This window comes from Fukomys damarensis, unplaced genomic scaffold, assembly GCF_012274545.1.
Source record: "Fukomys damarensis isolate Sample0158 unplaced genomic scaffold, DMR_v1.0_HiC HiC_scaffold_33, whole genome shotgun sequence".
Lineage (NCBI taxonomy): Eukaryota > Metazoa > Chordata > Mammalia > Rodentia > Bathyergidae > Fukomys > Fukomys damarensis.
The window spans coordinates 51,246,888-51,254,247 of record NW_022900945.1 but is presented as its reverse complement, the minus strand read 5'-3'; positions in this window follow the sequence as shown (position 1 = coordinate 51,254,247).

The following is a 7,360-nucleotide window of genomic DNA, read 5'->3' as shown; positions in this document are numbered from 1 at the left end:
GGCCCCACCCGGCCTCCGCCCGCCTCCGCCCAAGGCCCTGCCCGCCGGGTCGCTGCAGTTTTCTGTTTTAAGATACGGAGACTCAGCCCAAGCCGAGCCACCCCCGGCGTCCGTACGGCCTCGGTTTGCAGACCCAGGCCGCGAGGTCCGGAGAGATCCGCTAAAGACCTGGGAACAGCGGACTCAGATTCGCAGTCGCCGATCGCTCCTTCCTGGGTTTTGAGATTCCTTCTTGAAGGACAACTGTATTGTACCTTTACCAATACTCAACACGTCTTTTATTTGCTTCTTAATATTCTCCTTTTCAGCGGTTCCTGAGTCAAGACAGAACCCAAGGGCTTTGCTAAATTATATTCCCAGCCCTTTTTATTTTTTGAGACAGGGTCTTGCCATATTGCTATACTGCCCAGGGTGGCCCCGAATTTGTGATCTTCCTGCCTCAGCCTCCCAGAGTCGGGGGCGTTAGAGGTGTGCACCCCCAAGGCGGGCTCTGGAGTCAGGTAGATGAAGAGGTAGAGGCGGTTTTCACCAAATGTCTGTGTTTCCCCAAAAGATCTGTTTTCAGGTTCACCTCACAACAGACCCAACAGGAAGAAAGACGACCCTCTCCTCCTCGCCCCCTTCCTGTAGAAGTAGTGTTAGGACTTTGAAAAATGTTCTATTTTTGCAGATACCTTGTCCTCCGTTTGAAGTTCAAGTTCTCCCACTCCTGGGAGAGGCGCAGGCTCACTGGCTGCTGCCACCCAGATTTCGGACTCTTTTCTGCTCTGGCTCGCAGTGGAGCCCAGAACTCGGCTGGACTATGTCACCCTGGCCAGCGACGGGGCTTGGGGGCTGAGTCCGGAGATGTTCCGGGTCACTTTCTGACGGCATCCCAGGCGATTTTCCCTCCTTTCCCGCCCTTCTTTCACGCTTCTCCCCCGCAGAGAGCCTTTGCTTCCCTTCCTTGAGTCTGGACCCTTTGGGGCCTCACACGGACTGGCCATCAGAAACAGGTGTCTTTTGCGCTATAGGAGCGGGGCTGGGGGAACCGGGAACCCGCGGGGCGCTGGAGCCCCAACCTGGCGGGTTCCCTGCGGCTGGGGACCGGCTCAGGTCGCTGACCCGGGGAGACTGCGCACTGGGAACTCCGATCTTGCCCTGGCCCTAGAGAACACACCCAGAAGAGGGTAAGATTACAAGGAAAAGACTGAGGGTGGCCCAGGCACAGAACTCCAGGTTGAAGGTATGAGAAAACCAGAATCGAGATTTTCTTTTCAATTTTTAAAAAACCAGGTTGAACCTAGACCTTCGCCCTGAACTACAGTCCTAGCTCACCTGTGTGTGCCTGTGTGTTTGAGTGTATGGATGTATACATTAATATAAAGGTAGACCCGGTGTGGTGGCGCACGCCTGTAATCCCAGCACTCGGGAGGCTGAGGCAGGAGGATCGCTGTGAGTTCAAGACCAACCTGGGCCACACAGTGAGTTCCAGGGCAGTCTGAACTACATAGTGAGACCCTGTCTCAAAAAAAAAAAAAAACGGTAACTTTGCCCAGGTGGGACTTGAATTTGACATCCTCCCGAAGCCTCCCAAGGGCACACAGTAAATCGATCTCCTCTGCCCTTATTATAAGAGTCATTTGCTCAAATTCAGTGGTCACAAAAGGGTTGGCCATATGTCTACTGATCTAGAAGAAAACACGAATTCCTGACATCAGTCATTAGTTGTGAGCTAAGAAAACACCAGTATCAAGGGCAGGAGTTTTTTTCGGTTTTGGTTTTTTCTGGTTTGTGTGTGTGTGTGTGTGTGTGTGTGTTGTTGTTGTTGTTGTTGTTGTAGGTGGTGGTGGTGGTTTGGGCTCTGAACATGTGGCAGAATGGAACATCTACCAGGAGAAAACTGCAGGAGCAGCAGGTTTGGCAGAGAGGGAAAAGGCTGGAGGGCTCAGGGGCTGGGAACCATGATTTAAGGAGTTTTCCACGCAGACTGCCTCTGTTTTCTATCTGTCCTAGTGTTTGACAAAGTGGGATCCCAGGTGCCGGTGCTCCGCCCTCCTCCTGCCAGAGCGCTTCCTCTCCTGCCTCCTTCCTGCATCCGCTGTCCCCTGTCGGGCTTCAGGACCTTTTCTCTGAAATTTTCAGTCCCACAGCAGCTCATCCCTACGTCCTTTGTGAGGTGACTCCTGGCCTTGACGTGGTCCTGGCTCTATCTGAGTCCAAGCAGTCACAAAGCTCAGACATGTAGTGCCTCTTGTACTGTGCCTGTCCCCCAGCACAGCAGTGACCTAGTTCCAGGACAGTCCAGTGATGCTACATTTTGTCCTCCCTCCCCACTTCTTTCAGATTCATAGAAGTCTTGGGGGAAATGGATACATGAAGATCTTTCACAAAGGGTCCTGTTTCTGCCTGCTTTTCATTCAATCTGCTTTCTGGTGAGAACAAACTAAGAACATAATTTGATTGAGTTAAGGCTGTTTCTCTTCATTGTTTATTGGTACTTTTTAGGTATGCACTACAGTTACATTCATCATTGGGATCTTGTACCTTTACAAGATGTGTCTTGGTTCTTATTTTTTCCCCACACCCCTGCCCTCCTTTCACCCCCACAACACTTCTTAATTCTAGCTAAATTTCTCAAGGACCTCTAGGTCAACAATAAATAAATAGCAAGGACATAGTGCAGGTATTGGAACAGTAATAACACAATTATCACTGTAGGAGATAATTACCTGAAAACAAATAATGTAAATTTTTTTTTTAAAAAAAGGAAAACTAGCACAGCAGACCAGGTTTTCTGCACCTTGGCCCTGACTTGGCAGCTCTGTGATGTTGAAGTCAGGAGATAGGTCCTGAGTAGGAGCACAAAGTAAACTAAAAGTCAGGGCCTGAGTGAGTTAGCATACCACAATGGTCTACCAGGTCCTAGTGAAATGTGAGACAAAGACTAGGTCCTTAACTAAAGAGGGAGGAAACGTGAAAAGCAAGTGAAGCCTCAAGGCCTATCTGCAACCAGGAGCATCCCTGCTGCTTGTCACCTGTACCAGTACCCAAAACATTATAAAAACCTTAAGAGTCTAAACTCCCAGGGTGTCTGCCTTCAGGAGCACCCCTCTCTGAGTAGTAGAGAGCTTTCTTTTATTTTTTCTAATAAACATGCATTTGGTCGCTCCCCAAGGCTTGCGGTTTGCTGTTTCATCAACTTCGATCTCTGTTGTCCCAAAACAAGGACCAGGGAGCTAGCTGGATCTGGTTACAATGAGAGTACTCAGGTTTTTGGTTGGTCTTCTAATTCTGTTCACTTTAAGTGCATTTCAAGGACAGGTTGATTTCTGACCATCGTCAAACACATAAATGCCTGAGATCTTCAGCATCGCATCGGTTATGAGAGTGCTAAAAATATTAGGAATTGAAGTATCAAACATACCTTATCGTGGCTTGCATCTAGGTGTTCTTCCAAAGCCTCATGTGGTCTGAGTTGGGGCTTTCTGGAGGAGGCTGGATCTAGAGTGTGTGATGCTGGATCAGGGATGTAATGCTGGCATTGATTCACGGTATGATGCTAGGGTTAAGGGGGCCCTGCCTGAGGTGTGACTAGATAAAATATGAGACAGGAAGAAGGCTGTTGTTGTGGGTTGTCACTTGCTGCTTTTTTCCTGCTGCTTTGCTACTTCACTGCTTGCTGCCTTTTGCTCTCTGCCTGTCATGAACTGTTTCTCCTCTGCAATGCCCTTCTTCCATGCCATCCTGCCTTGGACCCACCCAAGTGTGAACTGAAACCTTGACAAACTGTGAGCCAAAATAAACCTTTCCTCCTCTAACCTTAGGTGTGGGGTGTTTTGTCTTAGCAATGAGAGAAGTAGCTAAGACAAGCATTCAGTTGCTACCCCATCATCCGATCCATTATTTCCAATATATTGCCACATCCTCCAGGGGTCTGATTGGCACCCATGCCACAGACCCCTTTTCTTCATGGCCTCCAAAAGAGTGCTCCAAAAGATGTTTTGGGACTTGAGCAACAGAATAGAATCTAGGGATTGCAAAAGTCTTGGAGTTGGGTATCTCAACCTTGTTCCACCATCCTAGTGTTTGGGGGTTGATTATACCTAAAGCAAGGTGATACTGTTGTGCATGTTTGAGTCAGAACAATAGAGATGAGCCACACTCTGTACCAGATTCGAACCTGTTTATTATAGCCGGTTGCCAAGGAGGGGCTAATGCCCAGAAAGTTGTCTTGGCAACGGGAAGCAGTTTGATTTCTCCTTTTAAATCATGCTTTCAGTTGGGGAGGGCTTGGTGGAGAGCAAGTGAAATCTTACAGAAGCAGAACCATGCCAGGTTAGTAGGGGGCACTAGGAAGTTTTACACGCACTGGGTGAACTACAAAACATCCTACAGCTGTGAGTTTGCTACCAAGCAGCATGTGAGGTTTGAGGGTGCTTTATTCAGGTGCAAGTACTTTGTCCAAGCACAAGTACAGGGCTGGGGATTTAGCTCAGTGGTTCAGGTGCCTGCCTTGCAAGTGCAAGGACCTAAATTTAATCTCTGGTACCAAAAAAACAAAACGAAACCAAGCACAAGTACAAAATAGCATTGAGGCACATGATGGAATCGAGTTGGCTATCACAATCCAGTTATCTGTTAAGCAACTCAAATAAGATTTTGCCCAGAATTTTTGTCAAGTAGCAACAGTTTTGCCTCTGTCTTTGCAGAAGAGAAAGCACTACTCTAAGGTAAACACTATGGTATGCAAATGGCCACTGAAGAGGTGACATAATGAAAGGCATCCTCACACGTGAGTGTCATCTGGTCACTTCTGTTGGGCAGCACATTTTTATATTTAAAGTAAACCTAGAAGATGCATGGATTAGCTTAGAAAACTATAAAACACCACCAGTAAGGCGGGCTGGCTTAGAGGGACCTAAGCTTAGTCTCTACTTTCATAAAGTTTTTCTTCTGGATCTTGGAAAGTTTCACATTTTCACATTGTAGTCAGAATGCTACATCCCACAGATAACCAGATTTGAAAGGAGCCAGCTTTCTTTGTAATCTTCAATGCTCCATTCTGTGCATTACAAACTGTTATCTCCCGAAAAACACAAAACAAACACACTTTAGGCTATTTCCATCGGAGGATATATTTTCTAGAAAATTAATGAAGAAATAGCAACATCAAAATTGTCATAGTGAGGCTGGGGATTTAGCTCAGTGGTTCCACCACTTGCCTTGCAAGCACAAGGACCCAAATTCGATCCCCGGTACCAAAAATAAATAAATAAATAAAATAGAATTTTCATATTATTTCTACAGGTCTTCATTATATTAAATACATAGTTTTGCCTAGTTGTTTTCATGTTGGAGTCAATATAAAATTTTGTTTTCTTTCCATGAAAATTTTGCTTTTCATAGATATATTATGATGATTTTTAATTTTCTGTAATTTTCCCAACACCTCTATCTAAAAATGAACCGTACTCTTGTGAGTTTCTGATTGACACAGGTCAGCAAGAGTGTAATTGTCTGCAAATGAATATCATGAATTTTAGTAATAAATCTGTCCAGTGCTGGGATTACAGGTATGTGCCACCATGCCCGGCTGGGATTGACATTCTTTTTGGTAATATTGCTTTAAGAAGATGAAACAAAGTCATGAAGGAAAAGTAACAGGCAGTTTAATAAAAAGAGGAAATTTACTACCAAAAAAAAAAAAAGCTATTATTTCCAGAAGGGTACACAAGGCCTCAGCAGGCAGCCCAAAGGGTCCTCCTCCACCCACAGGGTAGGAACCCGTGCAGCTCCGGCAGCCAGGCGGGAAGTCCCGGACCCCAGACCCGCCCTGGGTGTGGGCGTGAGAGAAGGAGCGAGAGGAGACCTCACCACCACCGCCTCTTCTGACAGAGGGCGTGCAGGTGGGCCAGGTGGTCGGCTGGGAGTGGAGGGGTGAGGGCGTCGGGGAGCACAGCAGGGTGCATCCTATGCAGATGAAGTGTCGAAGGGGCTGCTGGTTGGGTCCCTGGTGTTGAAATGAGATAGATTTTCGGTGCCTGGCGAGGGAGCATAGGATTTTTGGTAGAAACGGAGTTCATCTGCTACGTGGACGAACTAGAAGGTTCCAAGAGTGTGCAAAGCAAAGTGGCCATAACTGAAAAGTGAGAAAAGTGGACAGCTCCATTGGGGCGGCGGGACAGTTAGGTCATTCATACCTATTAGGAGATTTTTAAATTTAAAGGTGGTTTTCTTTGGGTGGGATTTGTTTATGGTACTCTCAGTGAAGTTGCTCCAGTTTCTTCTCTAAAAGTGGCAAATTTGATTGCATAATTTTTGTAAAGAGAGGACTGCGTTTCTTTTTCTCTTATAATGCTTAAATTACTACTGTAGCTGACTAAGCTCTTATTTTGCAGAATTGTATTGTAGCTTTCACTGTTTGTTCTTTTGAACACACACAAGCGACTAATCGAACAGTTCCTGAAGGAGAGAGTGAGGGTTAAAAGAAAAGATTTTTCTTAGAAAGCAGAAGCGACTTTATTTTTCCATCACGGCAGGAGCGAGCGACAAATGCTGGGTTTCAAAATATTCCAGAAAAAAAGAGAAATATTTATATTTAACTTGTACACTTCTTTGAGCAGACATATAATGTGCACCTGCCAGCGCCTTTAATCAAATGTTCTCTTATTATCAGAGTTAACTCCTTTCCTGGAACAGCCCTCCACAGTAACCTTAACACTTTACTTTCTAAGAAGCATGTTCATATAAACCTTGAAGTTATTTGGCCTTCTTTGATACATCTGTTTTGTCTTCCATACCGAGTCTAACAAAAGCTAGTTTTAAAACTGCCACTTTTTTTTTCTTTTTTGGTATTGAGGGTGGAACTGAGAACCTTGTACCTGTAAAAACCCTGAAGCTGTGATTTTTTTTGTTGCCCATGCAGTGTACTTTTAAATTTATGAAATAACACAAGCACTAACACACCATTGAATGTATATAGCACAGCCAGGTTCCATACTCCATCACTGGCCACTTTGAGATCTCCGCACCTCTTTTTTCTTTTTCTTTTTCTTTTTTGATTTTTTTCAGCTTTAATTGAGTTTATTGGTACATTTTAGGGATACAGTACAGTTACATTCATTGTTGGGATCTTGTACCTCTACATGACAGGTCTTGGTTCTCATTTTTTCCCCTTGTCCCTGCCCTCCCTTCACCCCCTCCTCCCCTCCCCATCTACAAACACTTTATTTTCATCTTTTCATTCTCTCACATTTTTTCTTTTCCCTTATTACCCTTCCCCTACCCATCCCACCTTCCCTATACCTTTAGCTCCTTTCTTCCCATTTCTAAATGTCAATAATCTTATTAGGATCTTATGTATTATTGCAGATTATCC